Source organism: Engraulis encrasicolus, chromosome 12 (assembly GCF_034702125.1).
Source record: "Engraulis encrasicolus isolate BLACKSEA-1 chromosome 12, IST_EnEncr_1.0, whole genome shotgun sequence".
Taxonomy (NCBI): Eukaryota; Metazoa; Chordata; class Actinopteri; order Clupeiformes; family Engraulidae; genus Engraulis; species Engraulis encrasicolus.
The window spans coordinates 43,043,622-43,059,401 of record NC_085868.1 but is presented as its reverse complement, the minus strand read 5'-3'; the positions used below and the strand labels follow the sequence as shown (position 1 = coordinate 43,059,401).

The 15,780-nt window shown below is 43.7% G+C and overlaps 1 long non-coding RNA gene across 4 annotated transcripts; it reads left to right on the top strand.

The window, feature by feature from the left end:
• Positions 1–11,535: 11,535 nt before the first annotated feature.
• LOC134460294 (uncharacterized) lies at positions 11,536–14,680 on the top strand. 4 transcript variants are annotated; one of them, XR_010037050.1, is made up of 5 exons: positions 11,536–11,613; positions 12,666–12,786; positions 13,012–13,106; positions 13,473–13,641; positions 13,865–14,680. It is a non-coding gene; the product is annotated as an uncharacterized LOC134460294 (long non-coding RNA). The 4 variants fall into 4 exon arrangements; XR_010037048.1 differs by having other exon boundaries at positions 11,545–11,613; positions 11,829–12,786; XR_010037049.1 differs by lacking the exon at positions 11,536–11,613 and adding an exon at positions 11,768–11,960.
• The last annotated feature ends 1,100 nt before the right edge of the window (positions 14,681–15,780 follow it).

Genomic DNA, 15,780 nt, shown 5'->3' with positions numbered 1-15,780 from the left:
TGCTGCCTCAATGGAAACAGGAGCCATAGGTGATGGTATATTGGGGGGCGTTGGGCTGGATGAAATTTTGAGGCTTGGGCCTTTTTATCTAGGGTCAATGTGACTCTTCACACAGCGGCAATAGAGGGAAGTCCTGACATATTGGGTTGAAAATTCTGAAATATACAGTATGTAACTCATTGTGGACACTGTGTGGCGTTTTCCACCATGACCATTAAGCGTATGATGAAATTGGAAAGAGAGGGAATGTGTGTGTGTGTGTGTGTGTGTGTGTGTGTGTGTGTGTGTGTGTGTGTGTGTGTGTGTGTGTGTGTGTGTCTGTCTGTCTGTCTGTCTGTCTGTCTGTCTGTCTGTCTGTCTGTCTGTGTGTGTGTGTGTGTGTGTGTGTGTGTGTGTGTGTGTGTGTGTGTGTGTGTGTGTGTGTATGTGTATGTGTGTGTGTGTGTGTGTGTGTGTGTGTGTGTGTGTGTGTGTGTGTGTGTGTGTGTGTGTGTGTGGTAAGGGGGTATCACCCAATGCTGTGTTGTTTTTTTATGATAGCTGTTTATCAAGAGTTTTTTTTGAGGGCTTCAGACTGATTTATACCTGATTTTAAGATGAATCTCTCTCTCTCTCTCTCTCTCTCTCTCTCTCTCTCTCTCACACACACACACACACACACACACACATACACACACACACACACAAACATACACACTTGCGCACGCACGCATGCACGCACGCATGCACACACACACACACACCGCAGCAGATAGGGGCGATATGATGGCTGGCTGTATCTCTGTATGGCACTCACTTACAAACCACTTCAATATTCCCTCAGGCGTTTAGCTGATGCACAATAAAAGTCAGCGGTGTAATACATTGCCACACATTGCCACACATTCATGAAGGAAAGATGCAGAGAGAAAAAGAAGAAGAGTTTAAAAAATACTTAACCTTTCATTACTTTGTGTGAACTCCATCCTTTGTGCCATCTGTTTGTTGCTCCAAACACGACATGGTCAACAAGTACCACCTTCCAGTAACTTACAACTCTGGAACAACAATAAGCTCTGGCAAAACAATCAGTCCTGATGTGGCATACAGTAGCATGTGGGGTGAAAGCTGTGCTCTCCTTTCGTATTTTAGGATGGACTGATACACACCCACTCACCCTCCTCCCCAGGCAAAGCCACCTATAAGCTTACCATTGCTCAGCAGAAAAAGTGTGATTCAAAGGAACATCAATTTTACAGTCCCATCTGCAATCCTCCCATCCAAGCCACACACCACCCCTTCCTCTTCCGCTCCCACCAAGTCTGAAGGCCTTATCAACATGACCAATCCTTTTTTGCCTCTGAAAGCAGGGATTGTATTGATTGCCCCGGGTGTGTGACAAAATAATAGTCTTTTCTTTCTTGCCCTCATGAAATGGTGGCTTAAGCTGAACAGTCGGCCCACCAGCCCACCCCCTTATAAATTTAAGGCATCCTGACCCAAGTGCTTTCAATGATTCTGAAAGGGCTAGAGGAAAGAGGGGATTTGGTTTGATCAGGGGTACTTACAGTAATGAACATAGGCCGGAGAATCTCCTCTTTGATGTAAATGTCAAAAGAAAGCCTATGGCTGCAGACCGTGGTAGTAGGGATGAACTTGGTTGAGGCATCCTGACCCAAGTACTTTCAATGAGGCAAAGAGGTAGAAGAAAGAAGAGCAGATTTGGTTATGTTAGGAGGATAAGCCTCTTTTTTGGTGTATTGTAAATGTCAACAAGAAAAACCTGTGGCGAGAGAGAGAGAGAGAGAGAGAGAGAGCATACACAAGCTGTTCCGGATGATGACAAAGCGTGTGAATTTAACCCGTTAAAACACGGCGTTATACATTTGTTGTTACCAGAATGGCAATGACCAAATCGTAATGCTTTACTAAAGGCTACTAAATGCTTTACTGTGCTGCGTCATAGTAGAGTAGTTCTATGGTAATTAAACTTTCAATGACTACAGCGTGCCTCAGATGGTACGGCATGCATTAAGGGGCTACTGGTCTGATAAAGGTTTTTGGTTTTTTTTTGGAAGTACTTTACTGTAAATCTCATGCCTCTTTCAGATGCAAGCCAATATTGGTTGGACTTCCTAGCGTAGTAAACTAGCCCCCTCCAACCAAAGGAACATCAATTTTACAGTCCATCTGCAATCCTCCTCCCCGAGCCACACACCACCCATTCCTCTGGCACTGGCCCCAAGTCTGAAGGCCTTATCGCCATGACCAATCCTTTTTTTGCCCTGAAAGCGGGGATTGTATTGATTGCAGAGAGTGTGTGACAAAATAATAGCCTTTTCTTTCTTGCCCTCATGAAAGGGTAAGGATTAAATAAGTTAAGGCATCCTGACCCAAGTACTTTCAATGAGGCAAAGAGGCAGAAGAAAGAAGAGCAGATTTGGTATGAATATGGTAATAATAAGAGGATAGGCTGTAGATTCTCTTTTTTGGTGTACTGTAAATGTCAAAAAGAAAAATCTGTGGAGGGAGGGAGAGAGAGAGAGAGAGAGAGAGAGAGAGAGAGAGAGAGAGAGAGAGAGAGAGACAGAGAGACAGAGAGACAGAGAGAGAGAGAGAGAGAGAGAGAGAGAGAGAGAGATAGAGAGAGAGATGAGCTGTTCCGGATGATGACAAAGAGCATGAATTTAACTTAGTTCTGATTAAGGTTTTTTTTTGGAAGAGTACTTTACAGTAAAGCCCATGCCTCCTCAGCTGCAAGCCAATATTGATTGGACTTCCAAGCCTTGTAAACTAGCACCACCTGCCAGCGGCCAACATTATTTTTGCCTGCGAGTGGTTCTAGCCTCGGACCATACCCCAATGCACTGAATCTGGCAGACCAATCACAACGCAGGAGATTTGTTTTGATTTGCTTTGAATCTTTGGATGCAAAGCAGACAGGATTTTGAGGAAGTGACGACAAAGCCAATAGTCACAGACACCGTTTGAAAAACAACAAGTTGTTCCCATCAACAATCTCTAGATGTGTCATTGATCGAGGCCAGACCAAACATTCACATTTAATCTCTCTCTCTCTCTCTCTCTCTCTCACACACACACACACACACACACACACACACACACACACACACACACACACACACACACACACACACACACACACACACACACACACACACTAATTCATTCACACTCTCATTCACACACGTTGCACACACGTTACACACACACATGGCCATAGTTACATTTGAGGCTAGCGAGGTCCGGACCTCGCCTATCGTGAGAGGTTTTTTTTTATTATTATTATTTTAACGGCAAATATGACCAACTGAAACACACAAAAACATCTATAAACCTTTGTGAAGCGTCCTTTGCAAACTGTGGTTAACATCCATGTGCTATGTGTTCTAGTTTTACCTTTGTGTTCTGTTTTTGAGAGTAAACAAGATTGATTAATATCGCAAGTGGTGCGACTCGTGGGAGAGAACGCAACTCAGCCGACATCGCAAGTGTTTGGTCGCGTTCGTGACAGAGCATTGCGCAAAGCAAAATTACCATGCTTTCTGGTTGGAAAAATGCATTGAAATGACCAAGTGTGCGTGTGCAGCCTGCGCAGTAATGTGCCGTCACGAACGCGCCCATTAAGCACGCGCTTGGTGAGATCTCCGCTATCAGAAAGCCCGCGCTAGGTGAGATCTCCGCTAACAGAAAGCCAACCGTTGTATAGCCTACATAAAGCTCATGCGTAACAAGTAGGCTATGGTGTCTTAAAAAGCCATTTGAGTCAATATTTTAAGAAGGCCAGCTGCTGCATCAGCTGCTGCATAAAGGTAAAAGCAGGATATCTGTGAAAGGTAATTGATTGTAAATTGGAAAGCATGTGATAAACACTGACAGAGGAGGTCATCGGAACATCTTCAGGTGTGGATATTTTCCTGTTAATTTGGACAAGTGCTAAGACTATCGACGTTGCCACGTCTTCGTCAGAGTCAATCGCAGTAAAATATCCACACCTGAAGAGGCTCCCGTGACTACTGTGTCTGCATAGCCGTGACGCATCAGATGGCTCAGGAGCGCGGAGGATAGGCTACTTTTCTTTCTCGTTGATATACTTTTGTCTTCTGCGCTTGTGAAGAACTATAACAACTAAATAAAAACAAAACGTTTGATGCGACTCTAGGAAGAAAAAAGTTTACTCCAGGTAGTTTACTCTAGGTGGTTTGCACTACAGAGATAGCTATCATTGTATCTTTGGAGGAAAAAAGCTGAAGTGTAATTTCATTGGGAGAAAAATATTTATTATTATACATGTCTACATACTTACTATTTCACATTAGGCCTATACATTCATAGAGGAGGGCCCTATATATAGGCCTGTGTAGCCTATATTTATTTATTTTATGAATTCATTTTTAATTTATATTTTATATTAATAATAAAATTTTGCGCGCGCATCATGGACCTCGCCTACTTCACATGACTGGCTACGGCCATGCACACACACACACACACACACACACACACACACACACACACACACACACACACACACACACACACACACACACACACACACACACACACACAAGTAGCCTACATACTATACGGTGAGCGGCAACACAACGTATTAGCAGGGCCGCTGACAGCTTTGGCCAGGCCCGGGACAAAGTCCTCTGAAAGCGCTCCCTCTGCCCAATAGATGCAATGTAATGAGGAACCAATTCTGGGCCCTCTCTCTCCTTGGGCTCGGGACAACTGTCCCCTTTGTCACCCCCTGTCGACACCCCTGCAAGGCTGGTCAGTCCACAGCTTGAGCAGCCAGTGCTTTGGTGAGAGAGCAGGAGATAAGCCAGGCGAGAGAGCCATTGTCCCTTAAACAGGTGACGGTGTGGCCTCCGAGTAGTCATTTGAGCCCCAATGAGCAGAGACAACATCAGACACGGATTAAATCAACAGACCTGCTGACCTACAGCGTCTGTGCAAGCCAGCTAGACAGCTGGAAGGGGATTGCAGTGTACACACACACACACACACACACACACACACACACACACACACACACACACACACACACACACACACACACACACACACACACACACACACACACACAGACACACACAGTGTTGACAGATTGAGCAGAAATTATGTAAAAGTACATTCGCGCTTGTGTGTGTTTAGGTGGGAGGGGTGGGGTGCAAAGGCTTTCCATCTTTCGGTTCCCAGTGAGATCACTAGTTGTAGTCTATTCTAAGGTGCACTGCCCTTGTTACCTCTATATAGGGGTCATGTCATTTACAAGAAGACACACACACACACACACACACACACACACACACACACACACACACACACACACACACACACACACACACACACACACACACACACACACACACACACACACACACACACACACACACACACACACACTGCCACCACTGCCATCAACCCCTTTCCTCTCTCTTCTCTCCTACCCTCAACCTCCCCTCCCCATTCTCCAACTGGTCATCCCCATCTCTCTCCTCATCCTCCAGCCAAGCAAGGAGACGGCCTATAGTTTTTTCACAATGTGCAATGCCACAGGTGTTTGCCATACATATAGTGTTAGTGAAAGCCCAGCTGAGAAACTCCAACTCCCATTGTCATTGTGACACAGCACTCCACAGCACAAAAGTGTTCACTACACAATGCACAATACGAAATGGCATTTATGCCTCACCCGTGCAAGGGGGCAGCCCCAAATGGCACTGAAAGATCTAAGGGAACTCGGCGGAACTATTTAATTCGGAATTATTAATTTGGAATTAAAAACATCATGTAAATGTAGCCATTGACTCCCCGCCTGTGTTACCCAGGGACAGCTGTGGCCTAATAGTTAAAAAGGTGGTCTTTGGATTGGTCCGTTTCACGATCGAATCCCACCTGGCCAGCAATATTGAACAGCCTGTAGTAACTTTAGACTGCTTTAGATAAAATAGTCTGAAACGTGTAATGTAATGTAATGCCATAATCATTATAGAGACTAAGTAATTTCAACCAGGTTGTGAAAGAGGAGAGGACTCCATTCATTTACCCAAAGTTTTCACCAAGCTAGTGGACTCACACATAAAGATGAAATAAATAATTTACATCAGATTTAAAAAAAATATTTAGTTGATACATTTAGAGTGTCAAAAACTACATGAAAAGAGGGGACTTCGTCTTCAGAAAATGGTGAGTTGAGAAAAGATGTGGTTTGAATAAATTAAATTGCCAAAAAGTGTGCTCATTTCTGAGACAACCAGGGCAGAGTCTTGTAAATACGATTCTAGTAAATAAAATAAGTTTAGTATTTAGTATTATGAAAGAGTTTCATAGTCATACATCAGTTGAATGACTAAGTAAAAATATCCACTAATTATTTATTAGGTTCAATTTTACAAATGCTGAAACATGGAAAACATCGCGTGAAAAACATGAAAACAGACCAGAAGCATACACAGCTTTGAATTTCCTCAAGGGCTCTTGATCCACTTGCATTTTGGAAACACTTGGAACACTTGCTTGTTCTTGTCCAAAATTCAGTGATCGGGTAATTTTTTTCTTTGTTTTATTTGCACAGCTCAACATCTGACTTTGCAGGTCGATGGGGCACAACAGAGAACAGGTTTCACACTCAGAGAGAGAGAGAGAGAGAAAGAGAGAGAGAGAGAGAGAGAGAGAGAGAGAGAGAGAGAGAGAGAGAGACAAAAAAAAGGACACTACAGTTGCCCAAGGGGGTCATCTGTCTGTTAAACATTTCAGATTCAGCCTTTCAGCTATTCCTCAAAGACAACCTCCTTTCCTGCTGCTCCTACCAGCTCTTCAGCATACAGTAGCTCTAGGCATGACTGCACCCATCAGAGTGTAGTGCAGCAACGGCTGGACTGGGGGAGAAATAGGGCCCTGGCATTTTTGGCTGAAAGGGCCCCCTCATAATTAGTGACACAGAACTGACTCACCGGTGGGCCCCACACCCTTGTGGGCCCCTATTTTCAGAAAAGAAAAAAAAAGTTAAAAAATAGCGGCCCTCAAGGGTGTGGGGCCCACCGGGAAATGCCCGCTATACCAGATGGCCTGTCCACCCCTACTGCAGCAACAGGGATTTTAAACTTGCTGACTAGGGGAAGTTTCTCTTCCTCTTCTTGTCAAGGATGATTCTGTGAGTCGTCTTCTGTCCTCTGAAAAGTTGGTGAATGATTGTGGTGTTGATATGAGAGACTGGAAGCTATAGCAGTACGTTCATATCAACAGGCAGCTTTAGCGTTGGAGTTGGGTGGTGAGGTACACCAGATGTCCTGTTTTGTACAGAAGTTGTAGCTCTGGAGGTAAACTTTTCAGAAAAAAACTGGCACTATAGTCAACTGAGAGGTAGTGGCATCTTCCATAAAGCTAGAGAGAGAGAGAGACAGAGAGAGAGAGAGAGAGAGAGAGAGAGAGAGAGAGAGAGAGAGAGAGAGAGAGAGAGAGAGAGAGAGAGAGCAGAGTGAGATGGGCAGGCAGTGCACCTAATGAAACTGACCTTTGAAGATCAAATGGCCATGTTGTCCTTGGATCATGATGTCTCTACAAATGATTTTCACATAGTTGTCTATGTGTTTGTTTGCGTAGCTTTTTTATTTACACTGCTTTTGATTGTATTTATTACATGGTGTTTTATTGCATCTGTTGGCTTGCCTATTCATACAGTATATACTTTGATGAGGTCAAGTGAACAAGCGTCAGAAGCCAGGATCCTTGCTGGGGGAACACAATGTCTTAACATATTGCATTCTCTTTGATGACACTCCAGAATGGCATAATTAATGGCGAGAATATCAGTGCTTTCTCTCTACGCCTTGGAGGAGGGGCCCAGTTCAAAGGCCTTTAATATCTGCCTTGCATCATAATTACAGTTGGTTGAGGGTTGATATATTGTGTAGAGTAAGTAGAAGGTAAGAAAAAAGAGTAAAGGCAAGAAAAAGAGAGAGAGAGAGAGACAATTCAGGCGCACAGGAGGGAGATGGTGTGTGTGTGTGTGTGTGTGTGTGTGTGTGTGTGTGTGTGTGTGTGTGTGTGTGTGTGTGTGTGTGTGTGTGTGTGTGTGTGTGTGTGTGTGTGTGTGTGTGTGTGTGTGTGTGTGTGTCTGGGGGGGTGAGCTGTTAGCATTCTGTTTGGTAGTTTAGTAGTTAGTCCCGTCATGGTCTCATGACGATTGCAGCGGACACCAAGGAATTCACACAGGCTGGAAGGCAGTTGTGGTGGAAATACAAGGTTGAATTGTTGGTGGGGGAGCTAAGGGACTGAGGGCAGTGGAAGGACTTCAAAGGTTTGGAGATCATCTCCTCAGGCCTGTCCTGGATAGAGGAGGGAAAAAAATATATATATTACGGAATTAAGTGCATTTTGACAAGCATAGAAAAGATCTGTTTAAAATCGAAATCGAAAAATGTCAAGAACCATTTAGTAATGAAGTTTCCACTTGGCCTTGCAATCAAGAAATACATAAATGCAAATCTCAAAAAGTACCCTATCTTTTATAGATCCCAGGTAACGATGTTTCAATGATTGAATTTTGATATTAATATTTGATTAATACAATGGACAAAACATGTACAGACTTACAAGTACAAGTAAAGGTACACACACACACACACACACACACACACACACACACACACACACACACACACACACACACACACACACACACACACACACACACACACACACACACACACACAGTGTTGCCAGATTGAGCAGAAATTACGTAAAAGTACATTTGCGTTTGTGTGTGTTTAGGTGGGAGGGGTGGGGTGCAAAGGCTTTCCATCTTTTGGTTCCCAGTGAGATCACTAGTTGTAGTCTATTCTAAGGTGCACTGCCCTTGTTACCTCTATATAGGGGTCATGTCTTTTACAAGAAGACACCCCTGAAGTCCCTGGAGATACACAGCAACATTTTTATGGAGTCTTTTTTATTATTATTTATTTACTTTTTCACCGCACAGTTCCTGTATGTCCAGAAACTCAAACTGACGCTCATTGAAACCTGAAAGATATCTATCCTACTCATCCCATCTGTGTTTCCACAATACTCTAATCAATATAACAAGGAAGTAGGCTACATAATCATGCAAACATCAGGGACAAGCATGTGAAAACGATGTTGAAGATGTTCTCTTTCATAAGCTATCATTTATAATACAAAACACTCCTTCATCTTGTAATGCAAGATAACATGACAATATTGATCACAGGTCGTTCAGAATGTCAGCACTGACGGTGCATCTGGGGGAAGACTAGACTGCCTATTTGGGTTTATGTCTCCCCACAGATTTGCATCTCATGTCAAATGGGCAGCCCTTATCACATTTACCGCCATTATTCCTCCTCATCGCAATAAACCTTTCAATTATGCTGTCATGGGGGGAGAGAAATGGACATCGACTAAATCGAGCATAGCTGTGAATTACGCAAATGCATGCACTCTCAGACGTCATGGCATGTGCATGTTGGATCCACATAGGCTGACAGTCCTATGGGCAGGTCATGTCCCTGGTAAGTCATGTCTGGGATTCAGACTAATGCATGAATGATCAGTGTTGTATAGACAAGATAACTATGCAACATGTCCACATTCTCATTTTATGTTAAGACGAAAGCACGTGTCAAGATAAAATCAGTCACTCAACTCAACATTATTAAATTCTAATGTAGAGACGACACCATATGTAAACTCATTTGTCATTTGAGCTATTTTGCGTAATCATGTCATACAAGCCCCGGCAGCCGTGGCTGTAATGGCTGGGCACTGGACCGCTACGTGGGCGATCCGGGTTAGATTCTCGGCCGGGGTCATTTCCCGGTCCTTTCCCAGATCTCAATCCCATATTGTTTCCTGTGAGTCCCCACTGTCTTTCCTGAAAAATAATCTCCCCCCCCAAATTTAAATAAAAAAAAAATCATGTCATGCAAGATACAGCAATAGCATTAGCAATTAGCAATAGCAATAGCAATCACACAGTACCGTTAATAGCATTCACATTTGAGGATGCATCACCATCAGTTCCTGTTTTTATAAGTGATCTATTAGGATGCCTACAAGGGCATTGATTGAAGCCCAAATACCAATTAAAATAAATATGAATTGGTATTTAAACTTGAAACCAGATTAGTCTGACACATGATTTACTGTAGATCTGGCTTCCTTAATAACAAAAGATAAATGTGGCTTTTGCTTTGCTGAAATAGTGACTTGTGTGACTTGTGTGACAGTCGCTAAAAAAATGAGTTAAAGTGATGAGGAAAAACTGTAAGGGCATGGAAGAGTTGTCACAGTGCAGGATATCACGATGAGTACATGATGGATGGTGGTAATAAATTAAACGGAAAAGAAGAGGTGAGGTTTCTAATTTCTACAGTGCGGACACAGAGGTGTTAAATAATGTGTTTGTATTTTAGGAACGTGTGTGTGTGTGTGTGTGTGTGTGTGTGTGTGTGTGTGTGTGTGTGTGTGTGTGTGTGTGTGTGTGTGTGTGTGTGTGTGTGTGTGTGTGTGTGTGTGTGTGTGTGTGTTTGTGTGTGTGTGTGTGTGTGTGCGTGTGTGTGTGTGTGTGTGTGTGTGTGTTAGGATGAGACATGCCTCTCTAGGTGTTATTCCAGATACGTGCTTGCTCCAGAACTGTCAGGTAGTTTCACGTTGCCATGGAGACCGTGATACAGAATACCCAGTGTGGATCTGGGGCACAGCGAGCACATTAGCAAGGCATCCAGCTCTCCATGCAAACTCATGTAAACACAGGCTACCACTCTGGCAGAATCACAGCAGAACAACCAAAAAAAGGATCATTGTTGTGACGTAGGTGTGATGCTTTGAGGTTGCCGTAGATGCCCATTCTGATGCTGCCTCCTGGAGCAGGAATTACATAACTTTACATTACACTTAGCTGCCGCTTTTTTATCCAAAGGGACTTTAGTCATTTATGAACAGAATGCAGGTTTTTAGCCTCCAGGAAAGTAAGGTAAGCCTCCAGGTAAGTTGGCAACAAACATACACAACTCCAAAATGTGTGTTGAGCAGTAAAATATTATAGGCCTATAGCGAGAGTGAAGTGAAAGTGAAAGCCCATTGGGAAACTCCAACTCCCATTGTCATTGTGACACAGCACTCCACAGCACACAGGTGCACGCTGCACATTGCACACAACTAAATTGTATTTATGCCTCACCCGTGCAAGGGAGCAGCCCTCAGTGGCGCCCCATGGGGAGCATTGCAGCGGGACGGTACAATACTCAGGGTACCTCAGTCATGGAGGAGGATGGGGCAGAGCACTGGTTGATTACTCCCCCCACCAACCTGGCGGGTCGGGAGTCGAACCGGCAACCTCTGAGATGCAAGTCTGACGCCCTAACTCCTCCAATATGGTCCAGCTGCGTCTTGTCCAGCTAATACCGCTACGCCCATTCCTCCTTACTAGACCGCCCTCACAGTAACGCCCCTTTGGCTGTTCAAGTTTCTGAAGTCAGTGACATGCTGTCGAATGACAACACAAGCGCCGCGCGGGACTTATTAAAACGACTGGATGGATTTCGCTGGATGGATTTCGCTGCAGCGATCACTCAACTGTCGGTAAGATTTCGAATAAAATGCATGAATATACATAACGGTTACTTTACGAGTTGACTTAGTCGGAGTGCGAACAGAAAGTCGGAGGTGTCATATTTGTTCAACCTGGTGTTAAACGTAATTTCAATTCTTGACCAGTGCATGTAGGCTAAAGAAATTGTAAATAAAACCGACTTGATGTAGTAGTGCTAAAAATAAACCTTTATATTTTCTCTTAGTGAACTTCTCAAAATATATGGGCTAATGTAGATACCACTTGGGATGGGTTTATCGTTACCTATTGTTTCTGATGGGGCGTTAATTGGTGTGGCACCCGGAACTCTTCCTCACTTCGGGAAGATTGGCAAGGGGTAAGCTGTGTTTTTTTCCTCCGTGTCACAAACTATTTAATGATGTTTCTGTACTTTAATTTCTCTGCTACTTTATTGATCTTTGATGGGAAGATATTCTGTTACGTTTGTGTTGATATTTTCGTTGTAATTTTCGCTCAAAGTATGTACATTAGCGCCATTAATGTCCGCGATCGTTAAGTTAACAGGTGCTAACGAGCAGATTGGGAAGTAAATAAATGCTACTGGATCGAGGCCCCTCGTCATCTCTCCTGCCTCTTCAATCATCCAAAGACTGTTTAGTCTGTTATTTTAATGTAATGGTCGGTTCATGTCCGTTGCATTGACTTGACTTGTCATTGGGTCTGATTTTAAATGTGCCATATAGTTCAATGTGGGAGCAGGTTCACACACTAAATAAGACACTAAGGTCAAGCACAAGCAGATTTTTTGTTTTATTTTTCTCAGAGCAGAGTAGAGCAGATGTTTCAGGTTGCTGCCATCAGAGAGCAGTGACTTGACCTCAGTGTCTTATTTAGTGTACTCCCACATTGAACTCTACTTTTTGGGTCCACGCACCTACTTATTTCTAAACATCTAGAGTGCAACAATACCCATGCCTCCTAATGTGCCATATAACCTGTATCTCGCCTATTGTGTGTGTGTGTGTGTGTGTGTGTGTGTGTGTGTGTGTGTGTGTGAGTGTTCGTGAATGTGTTCACGCAGATATAAGAAGTTGGGGTTGGGGTTGATGATCCACATGATGGTGATGGACCAGGACAGCTCTGGACCTCCTGACTGGCAGCTCCATCCTCAACCTCCCTTCCTGTCCTTCACACATGTGCAGGTAAGGCCAATTTTTAAAAACTCACTGCATTGTCTGAGGCAAAAGTAGGATAAAAGGAGTGAGTGAGTGAGTGAGAACCCGGCCATTACATGTGATGTGACCCTTAAAGGGCGTGTGTGTGTCCTAGAACCAAGACAGTGGCAGTGTGTGTCTGTCTGTCTTTGGTTAAGGATATTTTTAAGATACTACCTTGTTGTGTTAACATTATTTTGCTATTTCTGACAGGCAGAGGCAGTTTTCTGAAGGATGGTTAATGTCAGAATCAACATGTTGTGATGGAGGCTTCCACCTGAGCTGAACACAGAAACTTGCACACAGTGGTGAGTAAAACACTGAATCTGTTTTGTTCTGCACTAGACCAATAAGTATTTCATACAGTAATTCCTTTCTGTGCTGTGTTTATTTATTGAAAAAAAATGTGGATAGAGGATAATACAAAACACTGGCACTGTAGTGATCCCTGCACAGGCCAGAAGCTGTGTATCTCTTCAGCCTGGTGTTCTGCATTAAAATGATGGGTGTGATTTTTATGTAGTGTATTCTATGTATCCCTCTCGTGTGTGTGTGTGTGTGTGTGTGTGTGTGTGTGTGTGTGTGTGTGTGTGTGTGTGTGTGTGTGTGTGTGTGTGTGTGTGTGTGTGTGTGTGTGTGTGTGTGTGTGTGTGTGTTTGTGTGCATGCGTGCAGATGGAAGCAGTCGTTCCTGTTCAGCATTGATATGCCGGTAATGGGTTTGATGAGCCACAGCGTGGTGATGGGCAATCAGCATCAGGACCAGGGCCGCTCACAAGGAGAACCTCCTGCCCTGCCTCTTCATCCTCAACCTCCAATCTTCCTGCTCTTCACACATGTGCAGGTGAGGACAACTACTAAAATGCACACTTGACTTGAGGCAAAGGGGGGAGAATAGGCGTGCATGCATGCACGTGCACCAAACTTTAAGACAGTAGCAGTGTGTGGGGGGGGCATGTGCACAAGCATATGCACGTGCTCATGTCATGTCCTTCTGTAGGTAGATAGGGGTTGGTTGTTTTTGTCTTAATTGTCATTCATAACATTAACATGCCTTTTTTTGACAGGCACAGAGCCAGTTTTCAGAGGGAGGGCTGATGACACCAGCAACTTCGGATCTGAACCTGATCAACCCAGCACCAACCACTGTGCCGCTCCTCCTCTGCCAACTGCACCACATGGCTCCACCATCTCAAAAAGGCACAGACACTACTCCACTTCCTGCGAAGGATGAGAGAAGAGCCGACCTCCCCACAACGGCACTCACCACCTTCTACAGGGGTGTCATTGAGAGCATCCTGACCAGCAGCCTCTCTGTCTGGCATGGCAGCCGTCAAGCTGAAGACTAGAAGGCAGTACAGAGAGTGGTGAGGACAGCAGAAAAGCTCATAAGATCACCCCTACCTGTTCTCCCTACTACCATCAGGGAAGCGCTAGCCCAGCATGCGGTGCTGCAAAAGCACACTGGGAAACGACTTCTTTCCACAACCCATCAGACTCCCAGAAAACCACATGAATAACCAAGGACACGGGAGAATATTCCATGAACACTTCTTTCACCATGCCACTTACACTTTACTCATTGCACCTTGTATACAGCATCTTCACACCACCTGTATGAACTCCTCCTGCCGTGTGTGTGTGTCCACTGTGTTTGTGTATTTATTGTCCATCAGTATGTTAATCTTATTATTGCACACTGTTTGGGTGTCTGTATTTATAGTATGTATCAGTCTATATTTAATGCCAATGCCTTATTTTTAGTTATTAGTTAAATGCACATTGGAGACTGGTCAAACACAATTTCAAACTTTGTGTTAACCCTCTTGTTGACTGTTCACACTTCATAGTGTAAAAGTAAACAGAAATAAATTCACATTTCATTCCTGTCTCGTTCACTTCTTTCAGCAATGTATGTGGCCTACATGCAGGGAAGCTGACAGGGGGGACAAAGGGGTCCGTTGACCTGGGCCCAGTGAGACGAGGGGTCCAGGAATGGGTCCTCATTACATTGTATGTAGTCTATGTATTGAGTGGGGGGCCCTTTCAGATGACTTTGTCCTGGGCAAAGCCAAAGCTGTCAGCGGCCCTGATTATGTATGCACAAACACTGGTTATGATGGTAGGAAAATTTTTCTCTGTTTTCTGATGGCCTTTGAATTAAGACAGGCCAATCTGGAACCTCTTTTGGATAAAGAGGTAAGCTTCAATGGTGTGGTCACTCCTAAATCATAGACAGACATGGAGTATGGTAGGCCTATGGTAATGAAGAAATAGTTTTCTCCAATAAAACAAACAAATAGCCTATTGCTATTTCAAATACTATTTCATATTTTTTCATTAATATCTGCTCTTTTCAAGCTGGCCACATAACTGTGGTGAGGTGACACTCATTAGGCCTACTTCAAAAAGTCGGGAATGTGTTGCTGATGTACATCGTACAACTTTTCTAAGTAGCCTATATCATGTCTTACCAAGTGAACAACCTCGCCTAAAAGGGTTTTTTTAATTATTATTTGTCGGGGTGTGTTAATATCCTGGAAAGGATAAATCTGTGGTTTAATCATATAGCCTACCCAGTGTTAACAGTGACCTCGATACACAGCTAGGTGAGGTAATGCCAACGCATTGACAGTATATATTTAGGCAATATATACAGTATTTACTGTCAATGTGTCAACGTTGTGTTGAAATCAAAGCATTTTGGCGACCTGATACGTTATGACAAATCTGTGCATAGCGACACGAGTTCTAAACAGTAGGCTACAATGTCCGAGGTACGGGAAGACAAAGCAAAATACATATTGGGATTAGAAAACGTGTGATTTATCTCACTTTCTTACATAAATTGTTGAGAATATTATGTCAGGGGAATGTTCAGTGAAACGTTTCTCTGGAAGATAACAATTTGCACGGGATATCTTTGAAAACATGGAGCCTTCATCCGGAAATGGCCTTGAAAATGACATCATGCAGTATCCCT